General features: G+C 39.8%; 1 protein-coding gene across 6 annotated transcripts in view; it reads right to left on the bottom strand.

Annotated features, from left to right (window-relative positions):
- Positions 1-13986, bottom strand: part of nrxn2b (neurexin 2b) — a gene marked incomplete at both ends in the record, with an annotated part of 555176 nt that overhangs the window by 516267 nt on the left and 24923 nt on the right. The gene's annotated exons all lie outside the window — the stretch shown is intronic.

The raw sequence follows: 13986 nt of genomic DNA, 5'->3' as shown, positions 1-13986 counted from the left end.
AATAGGATAGTGGAGAATCCTCAGCCAGTAACCACACACTACCTCCGATAGGGAACAGGAGGCTTCAGTCAAAGACGATCCCCGACTGAGAGACACCGACTCTCACACATGCTTCTCTGTGGCTTAATGATACAGTGAGATGGAGTCATAAAGTTCAGGCTACAGCAGGACGCTTTACTCACAAAAGCTACCCCACAGCTGCAAAGGCCAATCTTTAATGCTGGAAAATAAAACTGCAGCCGCCTGCCACTCTACAACCCTACCCGAGAATGTAGAAAAACATCTAGCCTGGCATGCATCCCTGTGGAGAGCTTGATGTTTTGATCTAGTATTGTGGCAGCTGGGCCTCGGTCTTCATGGTACGCAACTTCATTAAGTTGTTGTATGGTCAAGACCCTCTAAAGCAGGGGTGTCAAACTCACTTTAGTTAAGGGGCCAGACCAGTGGGCCAGACCAGTAAAATCATAGCATAATAATGCATACATAACAACAATATTTCTCTATGTTTAAATCATTGGTGAAGGTTTTTGGTCTTTCTACAATAAACTAGAAACATAAAGACCACAAATTCAGACATCAGCCCACTGTTTATCTGCCTGGGCTCCCCCTCTGCAGATTCCCTCGCTTTGTGACGTGTTTGTGACGCCACCTTCATGACGTGATCCATTTTTAACGACTTGCAACACAATGCCTCAGGGGTGAAAAATACTCCAAGAAATGTCCAAAAACGTTATCCTCCATTTGCAGCTTGTACTTTCTCCCTGAATTTCGTCACAACGCCTATTTTTCTCCAGATCATTGATGGTGCACCGTCTGTAGCCCCACTGACAGCACGGGTCGAGTCCACTCCGACCCGGTTCAGCGCTTCAATGAGAGCGCTAACAATGTAATGTTACGGCCGTATGTTTGACACCCCTGCTCTAAAGTGACTGGTTCAATGCGTTAGTACAACATTCCAGTCAGAGCATCATCAGCTGTAGGTTTGTGCCACAGCAGCATACAATTTATGAAAAACTATGAATGTAAGTAAAGTGAAAAATAGTTTACATCTTAAAGCTAAAAGGGCAAATAAATGTTTTATTTATGGCCTATAAGTCTGTAGTGTTGGAAAGCTTACATAGTTAAAGTTGCTTTTAGCATTAAGATTTGATGATAACAGCAGCCATTTATAAATATGAAATGCACCATTTGAGGCCCTACGTGACTGAGAAGTAAGCAAGTCAAGCAGATTTCCTGTTATGCCTCACCACAGTTCCTGAAAAGGTATTCTCTTAAATGCCCGCTCTGGAATTCTTCAATGCATGGACTAGGAACCGGCATTTGGAAGAATATATTGGCTATCTGTGATCGGATGACTATAAAGTTGTTGTGCTTTTTGTTTTTTGTTTCTTCAATCAAAACTACAGTTGGTGATTGATGGAAAGTCAAACAAAGACGGTTTTGGTGAGTGTTAATTATTATGAGGCGGGACGTGCCACACGAACAATTATAACCTATTGCCCAACCCTAGCATGGAACCAATTGTATCTCTGCTTATGAATTCATTACCACTATTGACCTCAATAATCTTTAATGGATCTTTTAAACAATGATATTGCAGGCAACTGAAACCACTATGAAATAAAATAAATAATCAATAAAATAATGACTCCAGGGGATACAGCCTGATCCTATCATTCTGGTCCCGTTGGCCTGCTCCACTTGAAGGTAAGACACCAACTATACAACAACAACCCTCGAGGACATCAGGACTTCAGTTGAAGGAAGGTCTCTGTCACTAAGCATCCCTGGTGTCTGAACTGAGTTCAATGGGATACGTTGAATGTCACATGCACTGCCATTTTCCATTTAATTATCAAAATAACCATACAAAGATTAACCCTCTCCTTAAGTGGAGATAGTTTGGGGGACATTTAAACAGCAGAGAGGACACCAGTACAGTGATTGAAAGCCCTACATAATTGATGTTTGCCAAGCAGAACATGGGAACTGGGTTTGTCTAATGTGTGTAGTGGTTGTTTCTGTTAGCACTGGCCACGAGTCTGTCTTTCCTATCGTCTCATGTCTGATCATAGTCCATGGTCCTGTCCTTCGTTGTGCTCAATCATAGCTTCCTCTCTCCCTCCCAAGCTGAGGCAAAGACCGCTTGATCTTGTACCTTTTGCCTCCACTCATCTCTCAACATAGGCCCTAATCCTTCCTTTGCAGTCTCTGTGTTCAGACATTCAAACAAAACAAAAAATATTGTATACATATATATAACAACTAGCATGAATCTCTTTGATAGTCTGGATGTTGGTATATTTGATACAATTCCTGAAGAAAAGCGCCCACCTCAGAACCACCTCACTGCTTCCGGAAATGGACAGACTATTCCCTTATCGCATTATGTTCTACTTAAGAGCAAAGAAACATTATCAAAAAGAGAAAAAACTAAGAAACAAAACTGACAATGGTTTGAATTAAGATGATGTTGGGTGTTCACACATAAAACAACTTTCTTTTAGGTATGAAAACATTCCTCAACTCTTGGGAGAATTTTTCTTTTTTTTTTCTTTACCACCCATGGTTCATCCCAGAGCGGTTTTCCATTAGGGCGTATTGCACATAGCCTCAGACTTAAAGCTCCACTGGGGTCAGAGTCTTTTCAATTTACTTCTTGATTCAAAAGGGTGTGCGGAGAATGTTTTTCAAAGGAAAACGCTCACAAGCTTTTATACATGTGATAACACAGTGCAAAAATGGAGCCTTGATAAAGGCAGAGGGATACAAATGCTTCATTCTAACAATGTCCACCAAATCCAAGACTAAAAGTTACCTAAAAGGCTGAAATGAAGACAAACTGGTATTACAATTTGACAGCCAGTCAAATGTGACATTGCTTTCATATCTTTAAATTAGTGTGCAATATCTCAAGCAAAAAAACTAAAATTAATGAAGGAGACAGTCACGGGGTATAAAAGAAAGCAGAAATTAGGTGTGGGCTGTAATACAGAAAAAAAGAATAAAATAAATACCAAAGTAAAATTCAGATGGAAGCAGTGAAGACGCTGAATTCCTTCTCCGGTGAATCCTTGAGAGCTTTTGAGACAAATGAGACTTTTCAGACCTAATCCTAACCAAGCTAACTAAAGGATTTACTGAGGGGAGAAAAGCATGCCTGCATTGAAAAGCAACCTCCTCTCCATCACTATATTCATATTCCTTTGCACATGAAGGAAAACACACAATTAGCTGTTGGTTGGATACAAAAGGAGCTCAGACGGGCGTTAAGTAGGTAATATGGCAAATATTGCAAGGTACAACTCTATTTCTAAATATGCGTTACAAATATTATTATTACTTAAAATATTAGAGCTTAACTTCAGGTTAAAAAGCTTTTTTTTTAAATACTCAAGAGCATCTTTAAAAAAATCCTTGCCTTCATTGTTTGTATGGATCAGCTTGTCAGCGCTCAATCTGACAGCCCAACGTAGAGGAAGGACGACGACCCGTCAGAGACAACGCGTATGGCGATAAAAGTATTACACTACCACCAACATTCAGGGTACGCCCGACTGATCTGCTCCCACAAATCTGCTTTTCTATATTTGTTACGATAGTGTCGGTCTGACAAATAAAGCTCAGAACAGACAGACTTGGCCATAGAAAGCTTCTCCTCCATTCTCTCCTGTGGTGTCAGCAGCGCTTTTCTGAGAGAGATTTTGAAATAGCAGCGCTCGCTGCACAGAAACAGCCGGAGCCCTCCGAAATAAAACGCTGGTTGCAGCCTCTAGGCAGGCGTTATGCACACAGGCCCTCATCCTCAAAACCATTCTGTCTGTCAATATCCAGGCAGTTAATGAAAGATGTGGCCATCAACCAATGTGCATCCTGAGAAAGAACTATGTTGATAGTTGACGGCAAAATAATCATCTATAATTGTCAGAATCATTTTCTCATTATGGATGAGAGCTAAAGCACAGCAGCAAGGCATCACAGAGGGAATTCAAGATCAACGTGACAAGCAGCATGAAAGGGACCGTATATCTGTCTCGCACTTTGACTCTGCTGGAGATGCACATGCAAACCACGAAGACATCAAGACGACCTCATGCTCCAACACGACTTTACAACATCTAATTGTCTGGCTTTAAACTCTGACATACACAGGAAAGCGTATATGCATTATTTTGTATTTAGTGAGTACGAATTTTGAGAACTTATGAATACAGTGGTATTTAGTGAGAGCTACTTTACTAGTAATGCTGTACTTTACCCTGAGGGTCTGTCTAGTAACTGTACTGGTATCTACTGTATGAGATGTACCAGTGCATGTGCAGTACTCTATACGTATGTTTGTGGATGAATAAACTGAATTGCTAAAAGAGCACCTGGACTAAAGCCAAAATAAAGTCAATTTTGAAATCCCCATATTTTCGATTAAATTATAACATGCATGATGTTAGTATGATGTAATTTTTAGTATGATGTAATTTTTGATTGCGTCATTAAATATAGTTATTGTGTCCAACAGGAGGTGAGCGTGGCATCATTTTAAATTGACAAAACAACACCTTGCTGTCTAATGCAATCCAATGCAACAGCACCGCAATGAAATTTAAAGCTTATGAGGTTGATTTATTGTGAGGAGGCTGAACTGTAGTATAGTATTATAATGTACTTCAAGATGAACTGTGTACATTAGAGTGAAGTTAAATAATGCTGACTAAACTGTTTTGACTAGGGGTGTCACAATATGAAATATTAATGTCATTATTGTCAGAGGAAATATCAGGGTTTTATGGTTTACACGATTATCGATCAGAATATTTCTAATAGGCCTATAACTAATGAGATAAAATATTTAATACCATTATCAAATATATACCTTTACTTTGTTTCTGTGATTAATAGTCGTTATTTGCATAAAAACACACAGTTTAAATGATTAAGAAATAAAAAGGCATTTTTCTTTGAGTTTTAATGATGTATTATAAACTGCTTAGAGCTTAAAGTGTTAGGAAGTTAAACAGCTGCATGCCAGCTGCATAAACCCACTACAAATCTAACATAAAGGATAACCTATATGGAGGAGTGGATTGAGACGTGCCCATCTCCAAAAAAATACCCAGCTGCTGAACGCAACCCAATTCATGTGAACACATCATGATAACTTTCTGATTTACCTTCGCCCAATACTCATTGTCACTTAATAGTGTCATGATGTGAGTTTGTCTGTTTCCTGTTTTATTTTGTAGTCCTTGTCTCGTGTGTCCTCTGTGTTCCCTGCACTTCCTGCCCCTGTGATTGTGTTGATTGTCCCTGATTGTTTCCTGTTGTGTCCAATCACCTGCCCCTCCCCGGTGTATTTAAACTCTGTTTGTCTCCTGCCGCGGTGTGGGATTGTGCTCTGTGTTGGCTGTCTGTGGTCCTACCCGTGAGGAAGCTTGTCAGCCTTTATGTTTATATGTATTTATAGTGGGGGTTTTTTTAAAACCTTTCCTTGTTTTTGTTAAAATAAATTCACTTTTTTGAACTGTTCGGTGTCTGGGTCCTAACTTCAACCATCGCGTAACAAACAGAGCCTTCTTTTGTTGACCATTATCGGCGCTATCATGGCTCTCTGGTCAATTTAAACCCGGATTGATGGTTTACAATGTAACATTATCAGAGATCGGCAACGAGAAAAGCATAAATGCTGTTGCCCTGATTGCCTATTTTACTGAATATTGGTAGATAATCGTCAGTAAAACTTTATTTCGCACTGTGATGGTTGACATTAAACTGTGTCGATTCACGAACAATGAAGGGAGATCAGTATGGATTGACAGTGGTCTGTTACACCACTAATCGTAACCCCTATATCGTATGGTCCTATTCTTGCCAAAACATATACCATGTTTCTGATTGTAGATATAAGGGGGGAATCTTGTTAACCTTGGCTACTAAGCATATGTACACACTGTAAATATGTTGTCCATAAAGAGGTTTGCTTGGCTAATGCTTCCATCAGTTTTTCAGCAGCAGTTTACCAACCCTGTATTTTGTAGCTCAAATGTGGCATAAAGCAAATAGTCAGAGTGGATATTGGAGCAGCGCACAGTACAACATTTTCTTTGGATCCACACAGGTTAGCACATTACACAAACAGCGCTGGGTTAGTGAGTGTGCTGTATTAGCTTTTTGATGTGAACAATACTGGCTCTATTCTTTGGTATACCTTGTATTGAATTCTGCATAATAAACCAGTGTTGAAATATCAGTGTATTGCTTTACGACCAGCTTTTTATTCCAAACTTCAAATGCAAACCATTCTTTTACAAGGCGCCTGTATTGAGTCACAAGGTGCCTGTATTGAGTCACTCCAGAGGAAAATAAATGACAACATTGGTGAATAACAGACAAGCTAGTAGTGAGAAGACATGTGATGGATATAAAACTTGCGCGCACACCCCTCACACCCCTTTTCCTTCCTCTTTATATTCTAATCAGAGGGAAGCTTTGCCCTGAATTCCCCAACATTGTCAGAAATTTTCTCTCTGACTGACAAGTTAATCCATAAAACGTGGCATTTACAGATTCCACACTGAATCTTGACGGCAAAACACAAAACTTCACCAGACAAATGTGCAAAAATAGTTGAGGCTTTCTAATCCTGATAAAGAAGAACAAATCGCAACGTATTATCTGGCAACAACACAATGTATAAAACACCCCCCATTTAACACAGGATGTCAGGAAGGGAGAGGAAATGACTGGGCTCAAATGGAAATTGTTAGAGAGATGCAACCTTAAACAGGTGTATATATATTTAGTTATTTATTAAACAGTAAATGCTGTTTTCCATCTCAGGTGTTCTTAAAAAGTCTTGTTTAAAAGCAGTATTTGGATATATGGTAGAGATCGCTCATGAGATCTATCTATCTCCCACGTCATAAGCAAAGGAACAAGTGAAGTGGTTTTTGGTGCACTACATTTGCAAAGGAACTGCTGTGACTGTTTTTCTATGCGGATCAGGAACATTTTATCAGCATTTTCTATTTGAAAAATAAATTTGGAAACGTGTTGTGCTTTCTAGACACATTTCTTATAGAAACAAGCATGCACATCTGTATTATCTGTACTTTCAGAGACAGACTAGTGTAACCTCACACAGTGACTAATAAAGCTAAAGTAGGTATCAGAGGGAGGTCAAGGAGGGCTAACCATTTGAGAAATGAATGTGGAGGCACCCCTCTAGTGCCAATGTCATCACAGCGCTGAGAGTTAAAGTTAGAGGACTGGGTAAAAGCAGAGCTCGACATAAATCAGATTCAAGGTGAGACGGCTATGAACTAAGATAAAGATAGACAGGAAGAAATTAGATCAAATATAGAGTTCCATTTTTGCTTTGTTCAGTTTGTCTCTGTTCCCCAATGTAAAGCACCTTTGTGTACTTAGAGAAGCGCTATAAAAGTTTGAATTATTAATACCTTTTATTTTAAAACAGTCACTTTTCATGAGTGGAGATGCCCCCCATACCTGATTCTAAACGAAAACCGATAAGACCGTAGTAAATATCCGGAGTATCGATAAGGTCCAGAGATAATGGTTCTGCTACTTAGATGTTATGGAGTAAGATCTCCTCGCAAAACACTGCTACAATACTCTTCTCTCTGTCTCTGTGCGTTTCTTTGCACGAGGGGCGGAGTCGTGCTTTACTCCGACACAATCCCCCTCCAGCTCAGTACAGCGTCAGACACACATGATGGCAGAGAGAAGAAAAAGATCAAATGTGTGGCGATATTTTACTCGTTGTATAAAATGCACTAAAACGTTCACGAGTAAGGGAGGAAACGGCAGCAGTGTATCACAGCATGTGGCCAACATGCAGACCATCAAATATGCAGAAATGCTCAGTTTTCTACCGCTGGTAGAGCAGCCGTAGGTCCTTGCCCAGTGCCGGCCACGTTAGCGATGCCATACGGAGTTTGATCATGAGAACATGCTAATAAATGTATCAAAAGTATTGATAAGGAACCAAACCGATAAGCAGTATTAATAATAGTACGAGTATCGGTAAAATATGTGAGCAAAGGATACTCATCCCCATTCATGAGTGGTACATTACTTCAATGTTAAGCTAATTATTGAGGCCATTTTAACATTTCCTGTGAGTAGGTTTCGAGGAGTGCAAGCTTTTTTTGTCTTTATTATATCAGAAAACAGAAATGATGTGTTTCAGCGGGATAGAGCAAAACAAAACTTCCAACAGTTCAAATGAGACGAGGCTAATTAAACATAAGATGAACGCGTGTCTAATAGGAGCCGACTGGGGAGAAAAACAACAGGAAAAAAAAGACATTGTTAATGCTCAAAGATGGTGTAATTTTACCAAAGGTAGCCTAAATACAAACTTTTTGTACCATGGATGCTAGAATAAAGTTTGGAACGTGACTTGATTAAAATAGATAATTTGCCTTTCATTTCCGCTTGTGGGCGCAAGTGATTGATGGGAAGCAAAGTGAAAAATAATGCAGCACCTATATGAAAACACTCAACTGAGACACAATGAAACACTGATTAAACCGAAACTTTGACTGAATCAAATGGATTCTTCATGTTTGCTGTGATAGATTATCTGGCTCTGGGCTTTTTTTACAAGTCTGTGGAACTAGTTTTTCATAATATACAAGGATGGATGGCAGCAAATGGTGTCTTATGAAGGGGAGAGAATGAACCCTGATATCTTCAGCTCTGCAGAAAATGTGCAGACAGCAAGAGGAAGCAAGACCACTGACCAAAACTACAGTGATCATCCTTCTCAGATCAAATGTGGCATAGAAATCTTAAAAAACCCAATTTGAATGCTAACAAAATGAATATCTTAAAATCTGAAAAAATGACATCCACATATAATGTGTGCGTATTTTTCAGTAAATTTAACCCCGATTTTAAACTTCATTGCAGCATCATTCACGTGTCACCGATATTAGATTCTAAACAATAACAAGTGCCGATTTAACCAACATGTTCATTTAACAGCGGTTTCTAGGGGAGATTTGCCAACTGCTTTCACCAAACTCACTGATGGCAGCAGGGTGAACTGGATTTCAGATTATTTTTAAATTTGAAAGGGATGTCATTTATTTCATTTATCCACACGGGCATTACTGGCTCAAAAGAGTGCTCGGTTGTCAAGGAAACTAAGTAAAGGAAAACACACACAAATATAGCATTACTCCATGATGTTCAAAGCATTCAAGGTACAGTGTAGTGACCATGTGTTTCAGTGTACACACTGCCTTGGTAGTTGTACATTAATCTGTGATGTCCTACATCCCAGAATACCTCTCGTTGTTTGTGTAGGTGGAAACAACAAGCAGCAGGTGAGCATATTAAGTTTCATCTATGAAAAAAAAGTAGGCACCGCACAACACCATCCAAACAAAACATGTCTTGTGGCTGCGTGGCATTCTGCTGTATGAAGGCTGCCGTCTGCCTCTTCTACAGTACACTGATTTTCTCCCTGTGTGACTGCTAAACACTGATGTAAAATGGCAGCTCGAGTTAGTTTTAGCAAGCCGTGCTCTTATATAGAGGGTGAAACCAAAACCTGACGTTTACTGCAATTAAATTGTACTCTAGCTATGCTGGAAGTATCTCAACATCTCACCACCTGTATTCGGGCAGTTGTGTGTGGAAATAAGACAAATACATGACCAAACGGCAGGTAAGCAAGCTGCATTTTAAAGGGGCGAGGTTTTATTTTTGACAAACTATACCATTTCATTGATGTACCAAATTAAAATGTGACATTGGTTCTCCCTGAATATTATATTATTATTATTATTATTATTATTATTATTATTATTATTATTATCTCTAAGCATATCTGAATTTACATTACAATTCGAAATTGCTTCTTGTACTCTACCTAATCCCTGTTTAAAGTGACCTAAAGAGATTTGTTTCTATTGCTCCTGAAATCTCTGACTGTGATCATGAACTCATCAAATGACATAAAGAGATCATGTTTCTTTGTCCCCCACTTTCAAATCCACTGTCAGATTATTTCTTACAATGGATAAAAACCAAAGTTGGATTACAAATACGCAAAACATGCAGGTTGAATTCAGATTAATAGAGTGCCTTTTTGTGTTTTTAATCAGCATTCAATCTATTATGCTAGGGTGGACTATTCTTTACTCTCATTTCATACTGAAGGTACTGCATCTTCACTGCACCGTTTCTCAACAAATGATCAAACAAGAGTGCTGTCCATAGACTACAGCACATATTATATATGCGGAAGCAATTGTAAATCCACTATTCATGGGAATGTGCAGATTGTTTATTGTCCATGATGATATAAAATGTGAAGGCCTTGGAGTGCACAGCTATCCATTTGTGCTTGCACATCAAACGGTGTGCCTTCAAGCAACGGCTATGAAGCACAGAAAGGAGTCCCGATCAAACAGAGGCGGTTTGCTCTTACAGAGAGCTACAACAGGCTTGTAATAAAGCCAGCGTTTACACGATTGACAACTATTGACTGCAAAACTGTTCTAAAAGGAGAAAACTGAGACATGGGATGACATCACTGGCTGTTCAAGACAGCCTGCCAGCATAATCTTTGTGAAGTCTCTGCCTATGTGATGCCACTTTCTCAGCCATCAACAATGATTACACATCAGCTGTAAGTGTGGCTGCCACACTTTGGAGATTTTACTTTTTCCAAGTTTCATTCATGCTCTCAGTCTGTAGGACTGGTGTAAAGAAAAAGTCAAGCGACTCATTTGCTGTCAAAGCATTGCAGTGACATTTCACCCTCTGGGCTCCGCATCTTAAGTCGCTATCCCTCTGGCAAAGACGCGCTGCAAAGTCATTTATTTCTATGTGTAGCTCTAAAAACAGAGCATAGCACTAAAGGTGCTATGCTCTGATACACTAATGGTCCCAGTGCATTTTATATATATATATAGATATATATATATATATATATATATATATATATATATATATATATATATAGATATAGATATAGATATAGATATCTATCTCAGGGTACACCATAATGACACATTTGGTTAGGTTCAACCAGCAACAGTAGATCCACCTCATTGATGTCACTGTCTGTTAGCTTGCGGCCTCAGCGTCCTCCCTCAGCCCAACAACTGTGAGCAAAGACACAACACACATTAAAGGGAAATGTTTGCTGCTCTATTTCTCTACCAGGTCCCTGACTGAGTGTGCTGATGCCTCTTGCCGCTCCCATCCTGTGCTCTTTTGTGATCTAATGACGCGTTTCTATGATGCTTAATTCAGCAATGCAGATTAACAACAATCTAAAAAAAAAAAAAAAAAGTATAAATCACTTGAGGCTTGGTACAAAAAGTATAACGTGTCATTGAAGAAAGCAAAAAGGAACACTTTATCAATCTGTCGCTCTACATTAAAGCCTGTGTTTACAAATGGAGTCATATGGAATATGCATGTATCATAAGATTCATAAAATGTCTTTTTGGTATTGTTGCTGCAGAAAGGTTAGGAGAGGAATTGTGCGGGATGGGAGGAGGTGGTCTGACAGTTTATCGATGATAGCAGCACATTAGTATCGACACTGAGAACTCACTGGGAAAAAAAATCTTATCTTTGCAAAGCTAGGAAGACAGGGGAGATGGGAGTGTGGGGGAGATAATGGGAAAAGAGAGGAGGGGGAGGAGGAGTACAGATATACAGCGAGGGAGATATGAGATGTAAGAAACTTTGGCAGAGGGCTTATCTCCTTAGTGAAAATAGAAGCAGGATGAGACTGAGGACTGTGTGTTGCGGGTCGTGCACTGAAGAGGAATCTACACAATTTGATGAAACAACAAAACGTTCAGCAAACAGTTTGAAACTCTTGTGAAAAAGGCTCAATTTTCTGGTGCAATGTAACTAACCATCCCAGGTCGTTTAGATGTCTGGTGATGTGGACAACAAACATAAGCAGCTGACTTTAGACAGACAATTCGGCCGCTATGTGGAGTTTCAAGCCACCACCAAATTGTGCGTTCTTTTGAGGGCTGTGGGAACTAACGGTTTCTTATCACAAAGATGATCTTCTCTCACTCATCCATGACCTTGCAATGTGTTTTGAAGAAAGACAAAAGAAGGACATAGTGGTGTGTCACAAAAACATCTGGTTGCACAGTGTACAGTTAAAGATCCTAGACCGGCTTAGCAAGATCTTCTTACAAGTGGTCTCATTTGCTTTTTTGTCTGACAGAGATGGAGATGAAATTAGAAATAAAGCTTGAAAAATAACACTGTGAGCCACATCTAATAAACTGCTTTTGTAGTTGAAGGGTCATCTCGAGATAAATGATCCCATATGTAGCCGTGTTTCCCCTCAACCTGTGTCTTATGCTCTAATTGGCTGTAGCTCCCTGACAGACTGACAGACTACTCTGGCAGATCCAGGTATTTGGCCTGCTTTGAAATCAGGAGGATTTTCAAAAAAGAACACAAAAAAACTGGAAGGTAACAAATGTAAAGATGATTAAATCATTTCCCAGCCATAGATATTGGACACCATTCTGGACTAACGATTCCCTGAAGACAAGCTTTAATAAGTCAAGGATGATTTGAAAGAAAAGACTGTCATATTCAGCATGCGTTGAATGAGTCACTGGCAGGGAGTTTGACATGAGCTACAAAAGGTGACGAGGTCCAAACCTTGTTTGACTGCAGAGAATGAGGACTTTCTCTCACATCCTTTCGGCTTTGATACCGCAGACGTCTTATGCAACATGTCTCGGTGCTTTCAATGCCACCTGCCAATATAAACACCCACACGTTGCAGAAACCTTAAAGATTATGGAATGGCAGTAGAATAAAATAAACAACCAGACGAATGTGAGAAGATATTTTTTGTGTCCTCTCATCTCAAAATGTTCTCTATTTGCACTACATGAAACAGTAAGTTGCCTGAGTGGGGGAACTAACACTTGAAGCAGCTCTTAAGTAGCGCTGCTTTGCATAATAAATCGATATCGGCAGTCAGAATGCTTTCATAAAAGAGAATAATGATACAGTTTGAATATCAGTCTCAGGACATGTTCGAATTTGTTGGGACGACTGCCAGAGAAAATCTGACAAGAAAAAGAAAAGGAAAAACATGCACAAAAAGGTGACACGGCAGCATAGAAAAACCAACAGCATCCAATATTGAAGGGGATGAGCAGAACAAACAAGCGGAGAACAAAAAAATGGAGGGATGATCAAAAAAAAGGGGGAACAGTGGGGTTTGCTTTGGGGGGAGGACGACAAATCTCTTAATCTCTCCCTCGCTCTTTCTGGCTATGTTTGTTTTGTGCTGGTTTTGGCCTCAAGTCGCCCGTCGATCCCCTCGTAAATTGCCTGTGTCGATCCAGCCTTACAAGCTTCCACACACTCCCTGAGTCCCTGTTAAAATGGTCACGCCAATAAAAGCCCATTCACTTGTAATGAATTGAGAGAGAAGCTAAAGACTAAAGGGGCTGATTTAGTGACAATAGTTGATGATCCTCATTGAGTTAGGATTGAGCTAGCCAGCCTCTCCATTCCTACAACATGGCTGGTATTGTTGGGGATCTTAAATAGACTTCTAGACAATGTACAGTATGAAGGGAATCGCCTCACCCTGAGACACTGGAACTAAATATACAGGCGTACTCTCGCTCAGAGCCGTGCATTGTTGATGAGCAGGATTCTGCAATGTGACTGTAGAAGCTGCAAAGCTGCTGCAGACATAACAAGGAAGTAAATTAATGATCATAGCGTATCATCTGATGCCAACTGCCCAATTAATAGAACACAAGACGTTCCAATGTTAGTAACAGCGGTTCAAACTGTCAAGGTCTTCCCCGAGTGTGTGCCGAAAGGGAGAGCCACAGCTCAATCCTTGCCTTTCTGATAACTGCCCAGTGAAATCGCCACGGTAGGGTAATGGCAGTCAAATCCTGCAGGGTTGCATTGTGAGTGAACTGCTGATGCTGTAAT

The sequence above is a fragment of the Taurulus bubalis genome (assembly GCF_910589615.1).
Source record: "Taurulus bubalis genome assembly, chromosome: 3".
Taxonomy (NCBI): Eukaryota; Metazoa; Chordata; class Actinopteri; order Perciformes; family Cottidae; genus Taurulus; species Taurulus bubalis.
This window is presented reverse-complemented; position numbering and strand designations above follow the sequence as displayed.